Source organism: Pelodiscus sinensis, chromosome 4 (assembly GCF_049634645.1).
Source record: "Pelodiscus sinensis isolate JC-2024 chromosome 4, ASM4963464v1, whole genome shotgun sequence".
Classification (NCBI taxonomy): Eukaryota; Metazoa; Chordata; order Testudines; family Trionychidae; genus Pelodiscus; species Pelodiscus sinensis.
This window is the reverse complement of record NC_134714.1, coordinates 101,065,534-101,087,917: the sequence shown is the minus strand read 5'-3', so window position 1 is coordinate 101,087,917 and position 22,384 is coordinate 101,065,534. Positions and strand designations below refer to the sequence as shown.

The following is a 22,384-nucleotide window of genomic DNA, read 5'->3' as shown; positions in this document are numbered from 1 at the left end:
GGGGAGACCAGTGGAGCTGGCCCAGCAGGACTGGGCAATGAAGAGCTGGAGTGCAGGAAGGGGAGTGGCAGTGGCCATGTCAGCGCCCTGGGAGGCACCCCGAGGGGTTGTCTGTGACCGCACCCCGTCCCATACACCCTTGTCTTTCAAATCTCTTACCCAGATTCCCCTATTTTGTGTCCATCGACATTAAGCAGTTTAACTAAGGCAGAGGTGGGTAAACTACAGCCCATGAGCCATGCCCAGCCCAACAGTGCTTGTAACTGCACCAATGCCCCATTCTACCCGTCCAACACTCCCGCCTTACAATTTCCATACCTACATGTGACCCTCAGGCCAAAAGTTTGCCCACCCCGAGCTAAGGGATTTGTTCTTTGTGTTGTGTAAAGCACTAATACATATCTGCAGTGCTTTCTGGGTAATAAATAAGCTACAGTGATGCAGATTCTGCAACTTGTAAAAATTATGCATCTCCATGAAGGTCCATGAGTTTTACTTGTGTAACTGATGAAAAAATGGGGACACTGTGTCTGAAAATTCCCCTCACACAAGGTTTGAAGCTTTAAATGTAACTTGTTCAGAGCTGAAATGTAAATAACAGTCCTAAATAATCCAATAGTAGAGGGCCCATTAAGAGGTTTCAGATTGTAATGTCTTTATGCCAAGGAAACCTCTGCTCTTCATTCAGTTTTAAGCTTTTATACAATTTGTGACCCAGCTATCTGAGAGATCACAGTTCTCCCCCACGTCATTTTGCAGAAATTTGTAGTTCACTCCATTGCTTCTACATTGTTTCTGTTTTATTCATTTCTCAGCAACAGGACTTTTTCTGTAGAAGGTCCAGATTTCTGGAACTACTCTTGCTTCACCAGAATTTGCTTGGCATTCTTTGGCATGCTTTGTTTCAGACAGTGTTTGAAATCTTTAAGGACTGGAGCTTTTGTGTTGGGTTGGGTAGTCAAGCATTGGGAATTTTGTGCTGAAAAAGTAGTACATTTTTTATGGTAAATTCCTTAGTGACGTGAACACTGAGATATTAGTAAAAAAACCCTGGTTTAGGCTTTCTTGTTAAGCAGGAATATGACTAATATTGTTCTTGGAAACAAAGATTCCTCCTTCCTGTGTGGCAACAACAAATATTCTAAATTTATGTACCTACCTAAAGTTCACAGGTTTAGAAGCAAGCAGAATGAGTCTAACCACTTGTTTTTAATATGCAGTTGTGTTTTTTTAAACTATGATGAATTTCTCTGTGCCAGTAATACCTATGGTTTTCCTCTGTTAAATATTTTATTTGGAAAAAGAAGCCTGTAAGGTAATGTTTACTGTTTGACTCTCATTTAAAACCAAGTCCATTCATTTTTAATAGGAATTTACTGCACTTAGCCTAATAAGTCAGTTTCTGCATGCAGAGTTACTCTATCATGCTGACTTCAGCATTCCAGAGTAAATACTGGATGCTAAGCAACCTGTGCCTAGAAGTACATTGGGCTAAGTAAGGGAGAATGTGACTTGGAATTATAAAGAGAATCAGGTTGCTGAGAGCATTTGAATGACAACGTATTTTGTGAAATTGAGGGTATACAAACTTTCCTGATGATACAAATTTGAGTGAGATGAATTATTTTAGTTTTTTTAAAAGCATAATTATTATTACTGCTATTTTTAGAAATAGAGCCTATAGAGAAGGTGAAAGGAGTATGTGGAAATTCTCTGAATTTGTAAAGTTAAGACTTTTCTTTTTAAGGGAGCAAATACCACACTTTATAAACAAAGCAAAAATAATGTCCTGAAATAGAGGTGTAGCATATAAAGGCACCCTTCACTATTTTTAGGTAGTGGAAACTCTTGTCAAATAACTGCTTGTAATTTTATCCTTACTCTAACCTTTACCATAAAAGTATTGAGACTACAGGGCAAGTATTATTAAAACCAGTGTATTATTAAAACCAATGTCAGAGCAGTATTGACAAATATTCATGTTTAGTGCTTTTTTTTTTAAATGACAAGATATTGCACTTGATTTCTTTAGCTTATTTTGGAATTAGAAAAAATCCTCTTTCCTATTTGTTGGCCTTTTGTTGAAATGAAATGAAATACATTGTTCCTCACTGTTCCAGCAATGATCTCTACAGTTGGCATATAATTCAGAATGGGGGAAACTGAAAACAGATGGTCCCTTCATTCAGAATAGTTTCACAGGTGCTTGGCATCCATGTTTAATGAGTAGCATTTTCAGGTCAGGCACCCTTTAGAATGAACTAGATATGCAGTGGCAAAATAGAACAGCTTGTCTAAAATGGGCCTACCTACAGACCTGAAAAACAATGCCCTCTGATTGAGACAACTGAATACTGAATTTAAAAAAGCAACCTAATTTCAGAAATTCCCACCATAACCACCTCAAAATTACTTTCCTTGCATTCATGTCTCAAGTCTCCCTACCTTCAAACCTGCCCCTAAGTGACAAATAAAACTTGCCAGTGAAGAGTATGACAAAGGAGTGAAAGAGATGACACTGGTGTTTTGCAGCCCAGCATATCCTGACTAGCATAGCCTAAGACACAGAATATCTTACTGCCCCTGTATAAAACTATGGTACGCCCACATCTTGAATACTGTGTACAGATTGTGGTCTCCTTACCTCAAAAAAGATATTTTGGCCTTGGAAAGTGTTCGGAAAAGGGCAACTAAAATGATTAGGGGTTTGGAACGGGTCCCATATGAGGAGAGGCTAAAGAGACTGGGACTTTTCAGCTTAGAAAAGAGGAGACTGAGGGGGGATATGATAGAGGTATATAAAATCATGAGTGGTGTGGAGAGGGCGGATAAAGAAAAGTTATTTATTAGTTCCCATAATAGAAGAACTAGAGGACACCAAGTGAAATTAATGGGTAGCAGGTTTAAAACTAATAAAAGAAAGTTCTTCACACAGCGTGTAGTCAACCTGTGGAACTCCTTGCCAGAGGAGGCTGTGAAGGCTAGGACTATAACAGAGTTTGAAGAGAAGCTAGATAGTTTCATGGAGGTTAGGTCCATAAAGGCTATTAGCCAGGGGATAGGAATTGTGTCCCTGGCCTCTGTTTGTCAGAGGCTGGAGAAGGATGGCAGGAGACAAATCGCTTGATAATTGTCTTCGGTCCACCCTCTCTGGGGCACCTGGTGCTGGCCACTGTCTGCAGACAGGCTACTGGGCTAGATGGACCATTGGTCTGACCCAGTATGGCCGTTCTTATGTTCTTAGCGTTATGTTAAAAGTAGCACATTGTACTAGAAGTCACCTTATGCCTCCTTCCTCCCCTCCCTCCTTCCTAACTGCAAAACTGTTTTGTTTGATTTACAATGAGAAAACATCCTTAGAAAAAGGGTTTATAATTAAGATGTGTCATTGTCAGTTATGGTGTAACATGCATTTCTTTGGATTCCCCATCCTGTCGTACTCTTTCGCCGTTGTGGCATTTCAAACTCACCTTTCTTTTTGCTAATGGTGACCACTCAGAACCACTTTTGGAGCCTGTTTTGGAGGTATGGGGGACACAGTTGCCATCTTTAATCTCCAAAATGTACCTGCCTTAAAATAAAGGCTAAATATTTAATGTGTCTTCAATTAAGATGATGCTGTTAATTTGTGCCAGCAATTAGGTATGTAGCTAATGTCAAAGCTGCACTGTAGAAGAATCCAAGCATAGCAACAAGAAATAAATCCCTTCCAATCATTAATGCCTCTTTTCTGATCATAATTTTTACCAAGAATAAAGTTCTGTGGGTTGAAGGTACAATACTGCCACTTCAATATCTATGGCAGCTCTACTTTCTTGCCTAATTTTGTACAGGTAGTTTGTTTATATTCTGGTTGGTTTTTTCTTAATTGCCTCAAAGGTGAAAGAATTTTTTGAATAAATCTCTGGAGGTAACGCTGATATTTGCATTGACAAAACAGTAAAATCAGTGAGAAAAAATCCTGCCTTCTAAAACTTATGCAGGGCAACATTTTTTTCTCAGATAAAAAACGGTTTAATTTAAATTATGAAACAGATTAAGCATTTTAACTTTCTCATGTTAGTTTATCAAACCTCATTTTAAATCAAGTAAAATATGTCCAACATAAAAGGTTTCAATGTTTTCTTTATGGTAGGTCTGGGGAACCGTTTTTGGGGTCGAGGGTCACTGACCCACAGAAAAAATCAGTTGGGGACTGCAAAAAACCTCCGTCAGCTCCCGCCCCCCAACTTCATTGATGTGGCTCCCAACTGAGACACCTCATTCCTCAGGTGCTCCTGCCCCATTGGGTGAGGGGAAAGAATAGAGAAGCCTGCGGTTAGTGGCTTCCCATAGGCCAGATTTACTTTTCTGGGGTTCCATAGTTAGTGAATTTTGTAGATCCCCTTAGGCTCTGAGGTGGGGAAAAAATGTGGGGTTCAGTGTGCGGGACAGGGCTGGCAGCTACAAGGCACGGCACCCCCTCTTCCTCCTGGTAGCAGGGGCCTGAAGGTGGTGATGGTGTGGCTGGACCTGTAGCCCCATGCGACAGTCCCACAGAGGAAAGGAGGGAGCTGTAAAGTGCATGGTGGTGGGGCAGGGAATGGCAGGGACTCACTGGCAGTAGTGCACACACCGCAGCTGGCTCGGGTGCACCTCTGAGCACAGGGCTGCTGTGCACGCAGCCTAACCTGCTGCCAGAGAAGAACCAGGGCATGGGCAGTAAGGTTAGGCTGTGTGTGCTGCTGAAAATGGGCTCATGTCACTCATGCTGAGGATTGCCGACCCCTGCCCTACACCAAGGCGACTCCGTACCTGCCTTTCCACAGCCCAGTATTGGGTTGTAGCTTGCACTTTGAAAGTCATTGAGCAGCTAGAGCTGTTTATTGGATACTCTCACAAACACACAGCCCAGATCTGTGCCACTTGGCAATTAGCAGTTCTATGGCCCCAGGAGACTCATGCCATTTAAATATAACCTACTGCTGTGCATCTTGAAGGCAAATAATTTAAAACAAACAAAACCATAGTTGATATAGGTGACCACCTATTTCTTTCACATTAACTACCCCACAATTGATATCCCTTCCTGCAGAAGCAGCTTTGGAGGGCAAAATACAGCTGGTTTAAAGCTCCCTTTCTTTGTCCTTGAATACTACTTTAAGGCTATCAGTGATACATTTTTGGAAAAGACCAGCATTGCAATGTAAAAATTATCTCTAATAGTAATTAATCTTCAGGATTTACTGTACTTTGCCCATGGAGCTTCAAAATACATATGTACTTTTTCAGTCACTACTTTTTCTCCATTGTGAAGTTCTGATTAACCATCAAAGGTATTAGAGGGGTAGGCAAGTTAGTCTGTAACTGGAAAAACTTAAACAACAAATAGTCTAGCAGCACTTTAAAGGCTAACAAAACATGTAGATGCTGGTATGAACTTTTGTGGGAGCAACCCACAAATTCAGATGTTTCATCTGAAGAAGTGGGCTGTGCCCATGAAAGCTCATGATCCCATCTACTTGTTTTGTTAGTCTCTAAGGTGCTGCTAGACTATTTGTTTAAGTTTTTCCAGTCAAAGGAATGTTTCCTATACCTTTTGGAGAAGTAAATGAATGTTGTTGCTACATTAGCGTTAGATGTACTAGATATGAAATACACAGATTTATGGTGATTCACTTTTACTTATCAGGGTTAAGTTTCTAATTACTGGGCCTGCATAAAAATTCGGTAGTGCTGACTACTGGAAGTATTTCAGCAGAGACAGGTCTTCTCCAAGCTCTACTAAGCTTTTTTGTGAAAGGAATATGCTGGGAGGGCATAATCCATGGTTACTCATATGAGTAGCTCTATGAGCAGCTCAATAGAACTGCTCATGTGCCTGTGGGTTTGAAGCCTCTGTTCCTCAGCAGCAAGTGGGAGTTGATGACAGAGCACCCTTGAGGCTCAGGGCCATTGTTTGTATCCTTGAGGTTTTGAATGGCTGACAAACAATAAATGAACTTTCAGCCGGAAATCTTTAACAGAGACAGAAGACTTCAGCACAAGAAATGTGTGCTGAAGGGATGACTATGAACAAGAGCTGAACAAGAGGAGATTGAGGGAGGTGAGGGTGAGGAAAATAAGTTCACTTACATCCCATATATGGGACCTCAATCTTATTACTCAGATGAACACAGATGAGGGAGCTGCCAAATTGGGCATGTTGGTGGAAAAGTGGTTTTATTTTCTGTTTGTCTCCCTAACTGAGATTTGTTTGTACTGAGCTTTTCTCTAGAGTTAATTTTTACAGCAGAGTTGAAAGCGCTGCAAAATGGCATTTTAGAGTGCAAGTACTGACACAACTTTAATTAAAGTACCACAGATGCTGCTGCTTAATTGAACTTGTGGGTTGAAGAATTCATGTTCTGAACAGAAAGGGCAAGGGGAACCAAAGGAAAAGGTTAGAAAACAGGATGGCTACGTCTACACTGGCCCTTTTCCGAAAGGGGCATGCTAATTTTAAACTTTGTAATAGGGAAATCCGCGGGGGTTTTAAATAAAGATGTCCGCCACTTTTTTCCGGCTTGTAGAAAAGCCGGAAAAGAGCGTCTAGACTGGCCCGATCCTCCGGAATAAAGCCCTATTCCGGCGGATCTCTTATTTCTACTTCGAAGTAGGCATAAGAGATCCTCCGGAATAGGGCTTTATTCCGGAGGATCGGGCCAGTCTAGACGCTCTTTTCCGGCTTTTCTACAAGCCGGAAAAAAGCGGCGGACATCTTTATTTAAATCCCGCAGGGGATATTTAAATCCCCCGTGGATTTCCCTATTACGAAGTTTAAAATTAGCATGCCCCTTTCGGAAAAGGGGCCAGTGTAGACGTAGCCGATTTGTGCAAAGGAGTGTTGCTCTTAAAACTTTGCTGCTCTTATCTAACATTGGGGAGGGTGATACCTAGTAGCTATTGTACACTTTGCTTTTTTGAAAAGTAAATACTGTTACTATTTTCAGGCAAATCAGATTTCCAAAGGCTTTAGCATTACTGGCTGACAGGTCTTTCAAAGACTGTTAATTGCATTTGTGATATCTTGCATCTTCCGGTGTACACACCTACTTATCTCCTTTCCCTAATACAAAGTAATACTGTGCACACCCAACTCTTGGCATTAGTCCTGCTTTTTCTCCTGCCCTAGGCAGAGAGATTCTGATGCTTGTAAACATATACCTGCAATGTCACAGGCAACCCTGGTGACTGAGACTGTCAGTATTTCCATGGTAAATTCTGCAATGTGTGGCCAGAGTTCCTTTTAGGGTGGAACCCTGCTTCTTATTAAAGCTAATAATACAGAATCTGGGCCTGCACTGGGAAGCATGCTTCTTGGGAGTACTAAATTAATATGCTACTGCCATAGCACATTTCATCCAAGGATCTCAAAGTGCTTTACAAATGTTAATTAAAGCTTCACAGCTCCTCCCTCCCCTTTGGATGGAGAAATATAATTATAGCCATTTCACAGATCTGAAAACCCCCTCAGAAGGAATTATAGCCTAGGGCAGTGATCCCCAACCTTTTTAAGCACTAGATCACTTTTTTGAATTTAAGTACAATCCAGGATCTACCTCAAACCCAAATAGCCTTCCCTGCTTCCTTCATGCCCCTTCTTCGAGGCTCCACCCTTGCTCACTCCATTCTCCCTCCCTCCCCCAACCTTCCACCCTTTCACTAGTATGGGGCAGAGGGTTGGGGTGCAGGCTCTGGTCTTGGGTTAAGGGATTTGGAGTGTGAAGGGGCTCTGAGCTGAGCCTGGGGACGGAGTTAGGGAGCAGGAGGGGGTTCAGGGTACAGGTTCTGTAAGGGAGTTTGGATCTGGGGGGGGGGGGCTCAGGGCTAGAGCAGGGGCTTGTGGTGCACGAGGGGGTTTGACTGGGGCTGGGGTTCAGGATGCAGCTGGACACTGCTTACCACAGGTGGTGCAGTGGGGCTAAGGAGGGTTCACCCCTGTCCTGGCCCTGCACCACTCCCAAAAGCAGCCAGCAAGCTCCCTCCCAAGTCCTGTTGTGCCCCCCTCCATTCTGTGGAGATAGAATATATGGTGGGCGGGGGGGGGGGGGCACCCTGACATTAGCACCCCCTTCCCTGCACTGCCCAGCAAGCAGGGGACGGGAGGGCAGCTCCAAGGCAGAGGGCAGGAGGTGCACAGCAGGAGGGGCAGCTGAAGTGCCAGCATTTGATAGCCTCTTAGCCAAACCAGACAAGATCAGCTGTCAGAGGCTCCAAGATCTACCAGTAGATCCCGATCTACTGGTTGGTGTCCACTGGCCTAGGGTAACACTAGCATTCTTAAGAAGTTTCAGGGTGTAGCTGAGTTAGTCTGTATGGATTATTTGTTGTTTAAGTTTATACTAGGATTCATTGTCCATTGCAAGGTGCTTATTTTTAGAGTAATGACATTAATGTAGTGATAAGAGAAGTCTTGAGCCATACTGGTTATAAAGAGGGTGTGGCAATGGCCTTCTAACCAAGAGAGGAAAAATTTATAAAACAATGAATAGTCTAGTAGCACTTTATAGACTAACAAAACATGTAGATGGGATCATGAGCTTTCATGGGCACAGCCCACTTCTTCAGATGACTGGAGTTTTGAGTTTAGGGTGTCCAGACCCAAAATAAATAGGGGAGAAGGAAGGGCATGGAAGGGGGCAGGAAACAAGAAGCAGAGCATATGTAAATATCAAAGGGAAAACCAAACACGCAAAACTGGTAATCTGTAGGCACCTAAAAATTGGATAGTTAAAAGAAGCAGATAAGGATCATAGGATAGCAATAGGAAGAACAGCTGAAGAAGTGGGCTGTGCCCATGAAAGCTCATGATCCCATCTACATGTTTTGTTAGTCTCTAAGGTGCTACCAGACTATTTGTTGTTTTTTAAATTCATCCTGTACAGACTAACTTGGCTACCCCTTGAAGCTTCAAGAGAGGAAGGAGCATCTTCGTGGGCAGGCTTGCAAACCTAGTGAGGAGGGCTTTAAACTAGGTTCATTGGGGGATGGTGACCTAAGCCCTGGGGGAAGTGGGATACCAGGAAGAAAAATCAGGAGGGACCCCTGATTCGAATGGAGAAGGTAGGGCAATCAACTGGTTATTTAAGTTTTTTGTACACGAATGCAAGAAGCCTGGGAAACAAAAAGGAAAAATTAGAAGCCCTGGCCCAGTCAAAGAACTATGATTTGATTAGAATAACGGAGACTTGATGGGATGACTCTCATGATTGGAGCACTGTCATGGAAGGGTCATCCCATCAACGGTACAGGAAGAACAGGCAGGGGAGAAAAAGTCATCCAGAACCACTTCAGGCAGGGCATTAGGTCAGCAGTTACTGCTAGTTGCTGTTGCCTAAGGCTATCTGAGACGCGTGCTTAAAAGGATCTCCCTTGACAGCCATTTCTCAGGTTCTGCTGCTTGCTTGTCTCTCTCTCTCTCTCTCTGAGGGACAGCAAAGCTTTTGCAGTGCGTGCTCTGGTTGCCCAGCTTGTTTGGACGCCACAGCTTTTTTTTTCTCTTTTTGCCAGGGAGCCAGAACTGCCTTGGGCAGGTGATGGCCCCACACTGCCATGCTGCAGCTTCTGCAGCAGTTTCAGCAGACTGTCATGATGGTCCTGCCCCAGCTCGAATCCTAGCTCATCATTGACAACCTCTGCCTGGATGCAGGAGTAATGCTCTTACCCCCATATCCCACAGTCGAGAGACAAATCTGGAGGCTGGACACCAGTTCCGACTGGTGGGACCACCTTGTGATGGAGCAGTGGGATGACCAGCAGTGGCTCCAAAACTTCCACATGCAGGCGGCCACCTTCTTGAAGCTTTGTGCCTGGCTCACCCCTGCCCTCTGGAGATGTGACACCCACCTCCAGCCTGCCATCCCCCTGAAGAAGTGGATTGCAATTGCTGTATGAAAGCTCATCACCCCAGATAGCTACCGGTGGGACACCAGTTCTATGTGGGGAAGTCCACAATCGTGGTCGTCCTCATGGAGGTAAGGCACTCTCAGGGTGCACTCCCTGTGGGGGGAGGGGGAGTCCTGGAAAAGGGGGACCCTTGGGAAAGGGGAGTAGGAGTAGGGGGTAAAGAGGGAGTGGGGGAAAGGCCTGTCCCTGAGGGGGGTTGTGCTGTCTTGCCCTCGCACAGCTCAGCTGCTGGGGGTGGGGGCTCAGTGGGGGTGGCTCCTGGGGTGTTTGTAGGAGAAGGAGGGGGCAGGAACCTCCCAAGGGCTCAGGCACTCCCTCTCATTCTCTGTTTTGTGTGTTTGCCTCCTTCAGCAGGTGGTGAGGGCCATCAACTCCATCCTGCTGTGCAGGGTCATCTAGCTCAGAGACGTGGATCCAATCATGGCCGGATTTGCTGCCCCTGGCTTCCCAAACTGCAGAGGAGCAATTGATGGGACCCACATTCTGATCCGCTCATCACAGCATTGAGCCACCCACTTCATAAACAGGAAGGGCTACTTTTATATGGTGCTGCAGGCCCTGGTCAACCACCAGGGACAGTTTTCAGACATTTTTGTCGGGTGGTCGGGTTGGGTGTACGATACCTGCATATTTAGGAGCTCTAGCCTGTACCACAAGCTGGAGGCTGGAGCGTTCTTCCCCCAGTGGGACTTTCATGTGGGGGACGTACAGATTCCAATTGCATTGTAGGTGACACAGCCTATCCACTCGTGCCATTGCTCATGAAGCCCTACACTGGCCACCTGGACCCCAGCAGAGAACAATTCAACATGCACCTGCACCGGGCATGCATGCAGGTGGAATGCGCCTTTGGGTGCCTCAAGGGCCAGTTTAGGTGCCTGCTGACACGCCTCAACATGGGGGAGTGTAACACCCCCAAGGTGGTCTCTGCGTGTTGTGAGCGCCACAACCTCATGGAAAACAAAGGAGAAGTCTTCCTCCCAGGGTGAGGGACAGAGGCTGGTGGCAAGGGAGGGGTCTTTGAACAACCGTGGACAGCTGCCATCCGCCAGGCCCATCAGGCCAGGGTACACATCCAGGAGACCCTCAAGGAAAGGTTCTCTGAAGGAGCCCAGTAACTCTCCCCAAGGCCTCCCTACTGGGGTCTTGTGCCTTGCCCCCCTTATACCTTTCCCACCACAACCTCCCCCTCCCCCATTCCCTGTGCAAATAATAAAGACACCAGTTTAGGTTTCAACAAAAACTTTGTATTTTGTTTTTATAATAAAGAAACTGGGATGGGGGAGGGGGGGTTGAGAACCTGGATGAGGGAGTGGCGAGGGGGCTCAGGGCTGGGAGTGGCACATGGAGCACCTGGAAGTATCCCCTCAGGTCCAGGGACCTCAATGAACTCGGGGTTGGGTGGGGCCTGGGACAACAGGGGGGCAGGCAGGAGGAGGCATAGCAGGGGGTGCTAGAGTGGAGGGAGCAAGGGGGAGGGCTAGACTAGGGACAGGAGCTGGGAGTGCCATCACTTTCCGGATTGTGGCACTCGTTTTCCCCCTGCCGCATGAGCTGGTCCCACATGTGATTGTGCCACTCAGTGTCATCACGGACGTTTTGGGCCAGGGTCTGCTGCATGTCACGCAGGACTGCCATGTGCTCTCATGAGTTCCTTTTGGACCCTCTAGCGCTTGCAGCTCCTCCAGCTTTGGTTGGCTGCCTGGGCTGGTGTGGTTCGACCCTCAGCGACAGCCCCCTGTGGAGGACAAGAGTGAGAGGTGGTCAGTCTTCCTTGGAAACACTGGCCCTGAGGCTGTGCCCTCTTCTGTGAGTAGCAAGCAACTGTCCTAGGAACAGGGGATGGTGATGTCCCAAGAGCAAGGCCATGTGTGGTTTGCACAGCAGGCCTGGCCTCACAGGGGCCCTGAAGTGCCCAGGGGAACTATCCTGCCTGCTCCGCCCCTGTGGACAAGCTGGCCAGTGGACAGCTGCCATCCGCCAGGCCCATCAGGCCAGGGTACACATCCAGGAGACCAGAGAACCTTTCCTTGAGGAAGGAGCCCAGTAACTCTCCCAAAGGCCTCCCTACTGGGGTCTTGTGCCTTGCCCCCCTTATACCTTTCCCATGTGTGGGAGAGGGGCTTGGAGTGGCCTGTCCCTCCCTGGGGCCCCCCCACACACCTGCACCTGGCAGTGCTATCTGCGGGAGCAGGTGGTGCCTTGCGCATGCAGGCATGGCCGTGTGCTATGTGCGATACTCTTCGGTCTGTGTGGGGTCGTGCATGCTCCCTTGTGCCCACCCTGCTTCTGGCAGTGCCTGACATGGGGAGAACGTCCCTCCCAGGGGTCAGATGTGTGTGGGGCCTCCCCCAAGCCAGTGACCAGCTGCCTGTGTGTGCTCTGGGACTGGCTCCTGAGACCACGTGGTTCACACTGCTGGTGCATGTGCTCGCACGTGCATGGACAGCTGCACTCTGTCCAGTCCAAACATGCTGAGTGACCATCGCGCCCTATCCTCTGTGTACCCACTTCCCCTACTCTGTATGTGTGACAAACTGAGAGCATTCACCTGATGATCCCTTCCTGGCATCAGATGATGCCTGGGAGATGTCCAGGGCCTGGGGTACTGGCTCCATCATGGGGGTGACCGTGCTACCAGTGTCATTCTCTTCCTCTTCCTGTGGCTGTTGTTGCTCCTCGTCATCGTTCTTCTCCTCCAGGAGCTCGGGGCAGGCGAGCACAGGTGTCTCCAAGCCTGAATCCACCAGTACGGGTGGGGAAAGGGCTTCCCCACCCCCAGGCTATAGTGCAACACACTATAGTATGGGCAGGAGTGGGAGCCTGCCCCCGGGTGAGAGCTGCGCTCTCTGGCCCAGGCGTACTCTCGCTGGAGCTCTTTTACCTTGCTCTGGTCTTGGGCGAAGGTGCAGGAGTGGTGTCCCCTTTGGGCCAGGGCTTTGGCCATGTGCCCATAAATGTCCATATTTCAGTGCTTTCTGCGGAGATCCTTCAAGACCTCCTCCTCCTCCACAGCTCCAGGAGGATCAAGATCTCTGTCCCATACCAGGAGAATGCCCAGCATTTGGTGCCCCTGGATGGGTCCTGGGGCCCCTGATGCTGCTCTCTGGAAGGATCGGGGGGGGGGCCTCAGGGGCTTGTGGCTGTGCCATGGGACAGCAAGCCTGTTGCAGGGAGAGCCGCACAGTCAGGGTGCTGTTCCAGGACCAGCTTCCTGCCACAAGCCTTGTGCAGGGTGCCTGCAGCTTTAAGAGCCGGCAGGAGACAGGAACTATAGAGCTGTGATGAGTATGGACAGTGTGTCCACCAGGGCACCTGTGCTTTTTCCTGGATGCCTCTTCCACATCCACACACACCTTTTGCCAAAAGAGCTCTTTCAGAAAAGGTGTTCTTCCTCGTAGAATGAGGTTTACCAAAGTTGGAAAAACTCCTGCATTCTTTCCATTTTTTGTTTTTTGAAAACTCAATTGCAGTGTGGAAGTTGGTGAAGTTTTTTCAGAAAATCAGCAGTTTTTCAAAAAAAACCTCTTCAGTCTAGATGCATCCTAAGAGAGTAGTATGATTGCTCAGAGCTCCAGGATATGGAGGGAGAAAAGCCTGTTGAAAGTCTTTGGGTTAAACTTAGAGGCAGGAGCAACAGAGATGATGTTGTGGTTGGTGTCTGCTATAAAACACCAGACCAGCTGGATGATGTTCACAAGGCTTTCTTCAGATAACTGAGAGAAGCTTGCAGATCACAGGCCCTGGTTCTCATGGGGGACTTTAATCACCTTGATATCTGTTGAGAGACCAATACAGCAGTACACAGACAATCCAGGAAGTTTTTGGAGAATGTTGGGGATAACTTCTTGGTACAATTGCTGAAGGAACTGACCAGGGGCCATGCGCAGCTTGATCTGCTGCTCACAAACAGGGAGGAACTAGTAGGAGAAGTAGAGGTAGGTGTCAGCCTCGGCAGCAGAGATCATGAGATGGTAGATTTCAGGATCCAGACCTAAGGAAGAAAGGAGAGTAGCAAAATACACACCCTGGACTTCAGAAGAGCAGGCTTTGACTCCCTCAGGGAACTGATGGGCAGGATCCCCTGGGATGCTAACATGAAGGGGAAAGGAGTTCAGGAGAGCTGGTAGTATTTTAAAGATGCCTTATTGAAGGCACAGGAACAAGCCAACCCAATGTGCGGTAAGAAAAGGAAATACGGTAGGTGACTATATTGGCTTACCAGGGAAAATCTTGGCGAGCTTAAACATAAAAAGGAAGCTTACAAGAAGTAGAAACTTCGACAGATGACAAGGGAGGAGTATAAATATATTGCTTGAGAATGCAGGGGGCTAACCAGGAAGGTGAAAGCGCAATTGGAATTGCAGCTAGCAAGGGAAGTGAAGGGTAAGAAGAAAGGTTTCTACAGGCATGTTATCAATAAGAGGGTGATCAGGGAGTGTGTGGGGCCCTTACTCAATGAGGGAGGTAACCTAGTGACAAATGATGTGGGAAAACTCATGATGATTGAAAGAGGTCTCAGATGACTGGAAAAAGGCATATGTAGTGCCCATCTTTAAAAAAGGGAAGAAGGACAATCCAGAGAACTACAGACCAGTCAGCCTTACCTCAGTCCCTGGATAAATCATTGAGGGGATTCTCAAGGAATCCATTTTGAAGCACTTGGAAGAGGAGAAAGTGATCAGGAATAGTCAACATGGATTTACGAAGGGCAAGTCGTGCCTGACCAATCTGATTAGCTTCTAGGATGAGGTAACTGGCTCTGGGGACATGGGGAAGGCAGTGAAAGTGATATACCTTGATTTTAGCAAAGCTTCTGATTTTGTCTCCCACAATATTCTAGCCAGCAAGATAAGAAAATATGAATTGGATAAATGGACTGTAAGGTGTATAGAAAACTGGCCAAATTGTCAGGCTCAATGGGTAGTGATGAACGGCTCAATTTCTGGCTGGCAGTAGGTTAGCGGAGTGCCCCAAGGGTCAGTTCTAGGGCCGGTTTTATTCAACTTTTTTATTAATGACCTGGATGAGGGGATGTCACTAAACGAGGGGTAAAGGTAGATAAGCTGGAGGGTAGCGGTAGGGTGCAGAGTGAACTAGACTATTTGGAGGATTGGGCCAAAAAACATCTGATGAGGTTCAACAAGGACAAGTGTAGAGTTCTGCGCTTGGGATGGAAGAATCCCAAGAACTGCTACAGGCTGCGGACAGGCTGTCTAAGTAGCAGTTCAGCAAAAAAGGACCTAGTGGTTACAGTGGATGAGAAGCTGGATATGAGTCAACAGTGTGCCCTTGTACCCAAGAAGGCTAATGGCATATTAGAGTGCATTAGGAATAGCATTTCCTGATGTCTGTGGAACCACCCCATGACCTGCCCAGAGCAAACTAGAAGGGTGTGTAAAGGCCCAATAATTCCACAACTTCTGTATTTTCAGCTTCCGTTCACATAACACAAGGCTCAATCAAGCCTAGTAAACAGGAAGAGTGATAACATTCCCTACAAGGAATTGATTTGGCAAGCAAAACGGCAAACTTGGTTTTATATCATGTTAGCCATAAGGGGATTCTCAGTAAAGAATGGAAGAGAAGCCTGTCTCAGGCTGGAGATAAGCAGAGCCCGTGCGGCTACAAAATTTGTATCCATAGCTACAAAAATGAGCTGTGGATAGCCACAGCTAGAAAGCGGGTACCAGTGGATTTGCAGAAATGTTGAGATAATGAAAAAGGAGCCATAGGCCGTTGCCATTAGCTTACATTACTGTTTCCTCCATTTCAAGCAATAAACCCTCCATTGCTGATAGATCCCTGTTGCCCAACTGTGTGTGTTTTAAATACTTTGTGAAGTGGCAACTCATGAAAGTGAGCTTCAGCTAGGCCTGCCCTGGGCAGTGCTCTGTAAATCCTTACGTAAGAACAGCTGTACTGGGTCAGATCAAAGGTCCATCTAGCCCAGTAGCCTGTCTGCAGACTGGCCAGCACCAGGTGCCCCAGAGAGGGTGGACCGAAGACAATGATCAAGCGATTTGTCTCCTGCCATCCTTCTCCAGCCTCTGACAAACAGAGGCCAGGGACACCATTTCTACCCTCTGGCTTAATAGCCTTTTATGGACCTAACCTCCATGAAATTATCTAGCTTCTCTTTAAACTCTGTTATAGTCCTAGCCTTCACAGCCTCCTCTGGCAAGGAGTTCCACAGGTTGACTACACGCTGTGTGAAGAAGAACTTTCTTTTATTCGTTTTAAACCTGCTACCCATTAATTTCGTTTGGTGTCCTCTAGTCCTTCTATTATGGGAACTAATGAAGAACTTTTCTTTATCCGCCCTCTCCACACCACTTATGATTTTATATACCTCTATCATATCCCCCCTCAGTATCCTCTTTTCTAAACTGAAAAGTCCCAGTTGCTTTAACCTCTCTTCATATGGGACCTGTTCCAAACCCCTAATCATTTGAGTTGCCCTTTTCTGAACCCTTTCCAAGGCCAAAATATCTTTTTGGAGGTGAGGAGACCACATCTGTACACAGTATTCAAGATGTGGGCGTACCATAGTTTTATACAGGGGCAGTAAGATATTCTGGGTCTTATTTTCTATCCCTTTCTTAATAATTCCTAGCATCCTATTTGCCTTTTTGACCACTGCTGCACAGTGTGTGGAAGTTTTCAGAGAACTATCCACGATAACTCCAAGATCTCTTTCCTGATTTGTCGTAGCCAAATTAGCCCCCATCATACTGTACGTATAGTTGGGGTTATTTTTCCTTGGCTATGGTTCAGCCAATACTTCTCCCCCTTGACAATGTTTCTTGTCCTTGGTCCAGGTGTGAGCATCTCAAATACCACCGGTCAGCTATGTGCAATTAGAAGGCTTACTTGTGTTGTGGTTGAGTCTGTCACTCAATTAAAAGTCCAAACTCCACACCCTGCAATGAAAAGTGAATGCACATGGGTCAACTGCTCCTCTACTAGAGGCAATAAAGGACTCTCCAAGGCTTGCCCCAAAACTCCCCAAACCTATTTACATACATAAATCTTGCCCTGATTAGAACAGAAACAGGAATGACCTTTTCTTGGATTTGTTCCTATCAAATGTTAAAGGCATGAGCGGAAAGGCAAATTCATCCTTTCAGCAGCAGCACTGAGTTCTGCCAAGAGACTGAGCACGAAAGGACAAAAATAGCTGTAAGCTCCCTTTATGTCTCTCCTGCTGGTATGAGTTTAACACCCCCCTTCCCCCATCCAGCATGTCAGAGCAGCCTAATTTTCTTGTGGTTAGCTGTGGGCTGTTCCTAGAAATGGAAAGAGTCAGTTTAGGTTCACCTGGTCATAACTCTCCTCAACCAGGGAGGCCCACACCCCAGGGAGTACGGCCTTTCACAGCTCCGTGTTTATAGGAAGCTCCTCATGCTGCATTAGGAGTCAAGAAGTTATTGCTAATATAAGAGAGTCATGAACTATTCCGGGACCTGATGTACACTGGGAATGTCCTTAAGTATAGCTACAGCTCTGAAGGGAGTGTATTTTTCACATCACTGAGAGTTGTAGCTATTGAAACCTAATCCTCACCTGTAAACCATTTGAATTCAATGGAAAAAATAACTAAAGCAGTTTTTTTTCCTTGTCATACTTCCAAGAGAAGTAGTGTGGAAGTTTGCTTGGTTATTTATATTTGTGTAGGTAGGTGTTGGTATTAAAGAGGGAAAACTAAGTACTTTGCCTTTGATGGCTTCTCTCTGGAACAGAGGGTCAAAAAAAAAAAAAGGAAGCAAGCTGTGATTCCTTTCAATTAGCTATGCACCCAATGCATATTTCATTAGGGCAAGGCATAGTGCAGCTTGTGATATGCTGTAACTATGATCTGGTACAAAGTAGCACACAACTGTAGGGTATTCTGCAGGAACTATGAGCTGTAGTGTTCTGGAGCATTGCTATGACACTTTGCTTGAGGAAAAGGGGTGCATTGTGTATCTTCAATGTGAGAACGACTGTTGTTTGGTTGCTTTAGCCAGTTTCTCTTCAGGAAGCCGGTATCTGCTATTTTCTTGTAGAACTGGCAGCAGATACTGTGTTATCAGCACAGTGCTGTATTTAGTCTGTTTCCTGTGCCAACAAAGTCCCACAGGATAATTTGTGAATATTAATCACTGTCCCTCTTACTGAAAGACCTTTTGCCCATAAAGATTTCTTTTAAATGTCTTTGCATTTTGTTTCAAACCTGCATCCAAACAAATAGGAATAATATCTGTGCTAAGAAGGCACATGGGCGGCTGGTGAAGCAGTTGGGAAGGAAGTAGTTTCCCAGCCCAGGCTCTGCCCTCTTGCCAACCCAGGCCCCACCCCCTTCCCACTATCTCCCTCCTCTCTTCCCTGTGCATCCTGTGTCCCTGCGTGCTTGTCCCCTTCCAGCCAAATCCCTGAACTGAAGCAAATTATTTTTGAAAAAACCCTCCACTTTTCTGCAATTTTTCTCACCAAAATGGAGCATGTTTTGTACCATGTGCCAGATATGCAGAAGGTACCTAATTAACAGCACTACATTTGGGAATAAGAAATGTCAGTCACAGATTTATTAGAGACCTTCATATCAGACATGCAGGCAGCTTGCAAAGGCCCCAAACTCCTCTTATTTATCCTGGGGAACACAGAATGGCAAACACTAGTTAAAGCTAATTGAGAAATCTCTGACCTTTCTTCACACAATCAAACAAGGTGTCAGGCCTTGCCCTGAGCTGTCATTTGTCCTCCTGAGAGGAAGATGACTACTAGAATCAGGCTGCAAAAGTTGCTGCCTTATTTTCACTTCTTCATACAAACAAGTGAGGGCTTCCTATGTTGATTGTTCCAACAGCAGTAAGCAACTCAGACAATGAATAAGAATTGTCAAGGGACATGCCAGTAAAATCCAGGCTGGCTGCTGCTTTAACCCATCCAGCTCACAGATCCAAGAAGGTAAAATGTCTCACTGAGGCAGCATGATAGTGCCAGCTTTATGTATCGGACTGGTAGAGCCAATATCCCCAGGGGTGAAGGAACCAAATCCCCAGCCTAGTTCTCACCAGGCAAACACTGGAAAGAGATGAGACTGAAAAGAGTTGAGCCCTATCCTATAACTTCTCTCTTCCTTGCCACCATGTTCTTCCTCCCTCTGCTCCCCCTTCATTCCTGCCCCTGCCCTCTCTCCCCAGGCTCCCACTGCTCAAGATCACTGCCCTCCCCAATCAAGTGCTTCCCTTGCCCTGCCCATCACAGAATGTAAACAAGTAAAAACAAAACAAAAGCAAATTGCCCTGACTCAGGCCACTGATTACCTGTGGGGAAGCTCTGAAGGACTCCTCTGGTCCAGAGGGAGGAGATCCATCCCTCCTGGCCATTTATTGTGCTGTCCAGTCCCACCTGCCACCACAAATGATCCAGGCCTCCTTGCAGCACACACTGCATAAGGCTGGCTGGCCTACCTGTATCTTTGAGAGCCCTGCTCTCACTGCCCCTCTTGCCTCTTCTGGCAAATTGCTCCAGCATCACACAATGGGAGAAGGATTCATCCCATAAAGCCCCAAACTGAAATTCTGCAATCCAGGAGAAGTGGCTACTGGAAAAATACTGCAGAAAGATTTTGAAATCATAAAAAACATGTTGCAAAACTGCACTTCTCAGCACTTTCCATGGGATGACACCAAAACACCCAACTAAAACCAATGAATTTACACAAACTCCTGTGAGGCAGGCAAGAATTACTATTATCTCTCAGGCACAGGATAATTGAGTTGCTTATCCACTGGGCTTTTTGAAATCAGTAGATAAACTCCCCTTGAGACCAAGCCTTATGTGATGGGTCTAATGTCAAACTGGACATCTGGGACAGGAAGGCCTTTGAGAAAACCCCTCATCTTCTCATTTCTAGGAGAGGGAAGCACAGGACACTGGCTGCATTGTGGTGGGGAGATCACCTGAAGCCCCAGCCTCCCCCAGTACAGGAATTCGGCAGTGGCTTCATGTGACTCTAACCCAGTGTAATGGCTGGTACTGCTCCTTTCTGCCAGGCGTACCAGATGTGGCTGGGCAAGCTCAGCCCAGCATGAGCTAAGTGTGGAAGGGTTATTGCAGGGGTCCTGGATGTGGGGCCGTCTGGGTGTGGGCAGCTCAGTGGGAGATCTGGAGCATCAGGGAGAAACCATGTGACTATAATTCAAGCCTTGTGTCTGTGCCAGGCAGGTTCAGGGGCAGGCTGCTGAGGAGACTCCCTGCTCTCTGCCTTCCCAGCAGCCCTGGACACTGCCTGAACCGTGCTAACAATCCCACAGCAACCCCTGTGGCAGCTGGAGGCCGGGGAACACAGCCCCAGCTTTAGAATCATAGAACCATAGAGCTGGAAGAGACCTCAGGAGGTCAAGTCCAGCCCCCTGCTCTAGGCAGGACCAACCCCAACTAAATCAACCCAGCCAGAGCTTTGTCAAGCCGAGACTTAAAAGCCTCTAGGGTCAGAGGCCCCCTCCCTAGGTAACCCATTCTAGTGCTTCACTGCCCTCCTAGGAAAATAGTTTTTTCCTAATATCCAACCTAGACCTCTCCCACTGAAACTTGAGACCATTGTTCCTTGTTCTGCCATCCATCACTACTGTGAACAGCTTTCTCCATTTTCTTTGGAACCTCCCTTCAGGAAGTTGAAGGCTGCTATCAAATCCCCCCTCACTCTTTGCTTCTGCAGATTAAATAAGCCCAAATCTCTCAGTCTCTCCTCATAGGTCATACATTCCAGCCCCCTAATCATTTTGTTTGCCTTCCGCTGGACCCTCTCCAATGCGTCCACATCCTTTCTATAGTGGGGGGCCCAGAACTGGACACAATACTCCAGATGTGGCCTCACCAAAGATGAATAAAGGGGAATAATCACTCTGCTGGCAATGCTCCTCCTAATGCAACCATTCACCTTCTTGGCTACAAGGGCACACTGTTGACTCATATGCAGCTTCTCATCCACTGTAACCCCCCAGGTCCTTTTCTGCAGGACTGCTACTTAGATAGTCCGTCCCCAGCCTGTAGCATTTCTTGGGATTCTTCCATCCCAAGTGCAGGACTCTGCACTTCTCCTTGTTGAACCTCACCAGATTTCTTTTGGCCCTGTCCTCTAATTTGTCTACGTCACTCTGGACCCTATTCCTGCCCTCCAGCATATCTACCTCTCCCCCAGTTTAGTGTCATCTGCAAACTTGCTGAGGGTGCAATCCATCCCTTCATCCAGGTCATTAATAAAGATGTTGAACAAAACTGGTCCTAGAACAGATCCTTGGGGCACTCCGCTAGAAACCGACCTCCAATCTGACATTGAGCTGTTGATCACTATCCGTTGGGCCTGACAGTCTAGCCAGCTTTCTATTAATCTTACAGTCTGTTTATCCAATCCATACTCCCTTAACTTGCTGGCAAGTTATTGTGGGAGATGATATCAGAAGCTTTGCTAAAGTCAAGGTATATCATGTCCACTGCCTTCCCCACGTCCACAGAGCCAGTTACCTCATTATAGGAGCTAATCAGATTTGTCAGGCACAATTTGCCCTTCGTGAATCCATGCTGACTATTCCTGATCACTTTCCCCTCTTCCAAGTGATTCAAAATGGATTCCTTGAGGATCCCCTCCATGATTTTTCCGGGGACTGAGGTAAGGCCGACTGGTCTGTAGTTCTCTGGATTGTCCATCTTCCCTTTTTTAAAGATGAGCACTACATTTGCCTTTTTGCAGTCATCCGGGATCTCTCCCGATCTTCACAAGCTTTGGTAGACTGTGCCTTGTTTTGCCTTACACACCAGACACCCACGGCCCAGAACCTATTCAGTAAGATCCAGTTGTGCAGAAGTAGTGCTGGTAGTTCCTTAGATGCTCATCATTCCTCTGATTTAGTGCTAAGGCAGTGCAGACTAGAGTTCCGGAGAACCAGTAACTGCTGGAGGAGCCATAAAACCATAGTCCTGGCCATTTTCAGCCATGAAAGATCCCCTGGGAAGGGCTGCTTGTACTTTTATGTGAATGTCCTGTCTAAGTTCCTGTCTGGATCGCAACTAGAGCTGGTTAGGAATTTCTTAAAATGGAAAATAGCAATTTGTTGAACCTTTGCAGAATGTGTGGGTTTGACTTAAGATTTTATTGGATCCCGAAATCCTAGCATTGCAAGTACCCTGGTGGTTGGGTCTGCCAAGTCCATAGTTCTCTAACCATTGAGCTATTGGCAACACATCTATGTCAGCCTGTCTCTCTCCACATGTTTTGCCAAAAATAAAAAAAATTAAGTGTCATCTGAACAAGAGAGGAGAAAGAAAACTATATTCTGGAATCTCAACATTGTTTACAAAACAGAATCTGTCTTCTGGCCACGCCTGGTAATTAAAATCCACTTGTTCTTAAATTCCTCTCAATTTCCTTTGGAAAGCTTTTTTCCCCCCTACCTGTTATGAAGTACAGTGT

At 46.5% G+C, this 22,384-nt stretch overlaps 1 long non-coding RNA gene across 2 annotated transcripts in view; it reads right to left on the bottom strand.

Moving 5' to 3' along the window:
• Nucleotides 1–17,085, bottom strand: part of LOC142829192 (uncharacterized) — a 48,172-nt gene extending 31,087 nt beyond the window's left edge. Inside the window, exons 1-3 of one of the 2 annotated variants that reach the window (XR_012903597.1) lie at nucleotides 16,992–17,085; nucleotides 16,801–16,850; nucleotides 11,365–11,665 (exon numbers count right to left, since the gene is read on the bottom strand). This is a non-coding gene — a long non-coding RNA (uncharacterized LOC142829192). Of the gene's footprint in view, nucleotides 1–11,364; nucleotides 11,666–16,800; nucleotides 16,851–16,991 lie in introns of those variants that run through there. The other variant, XR_012903596.1, reaches the window with a different exon arrangement.
• Between the last annotated feature and the right edge of the window lie 5,299 nt (nucleotides 17,086–22,384).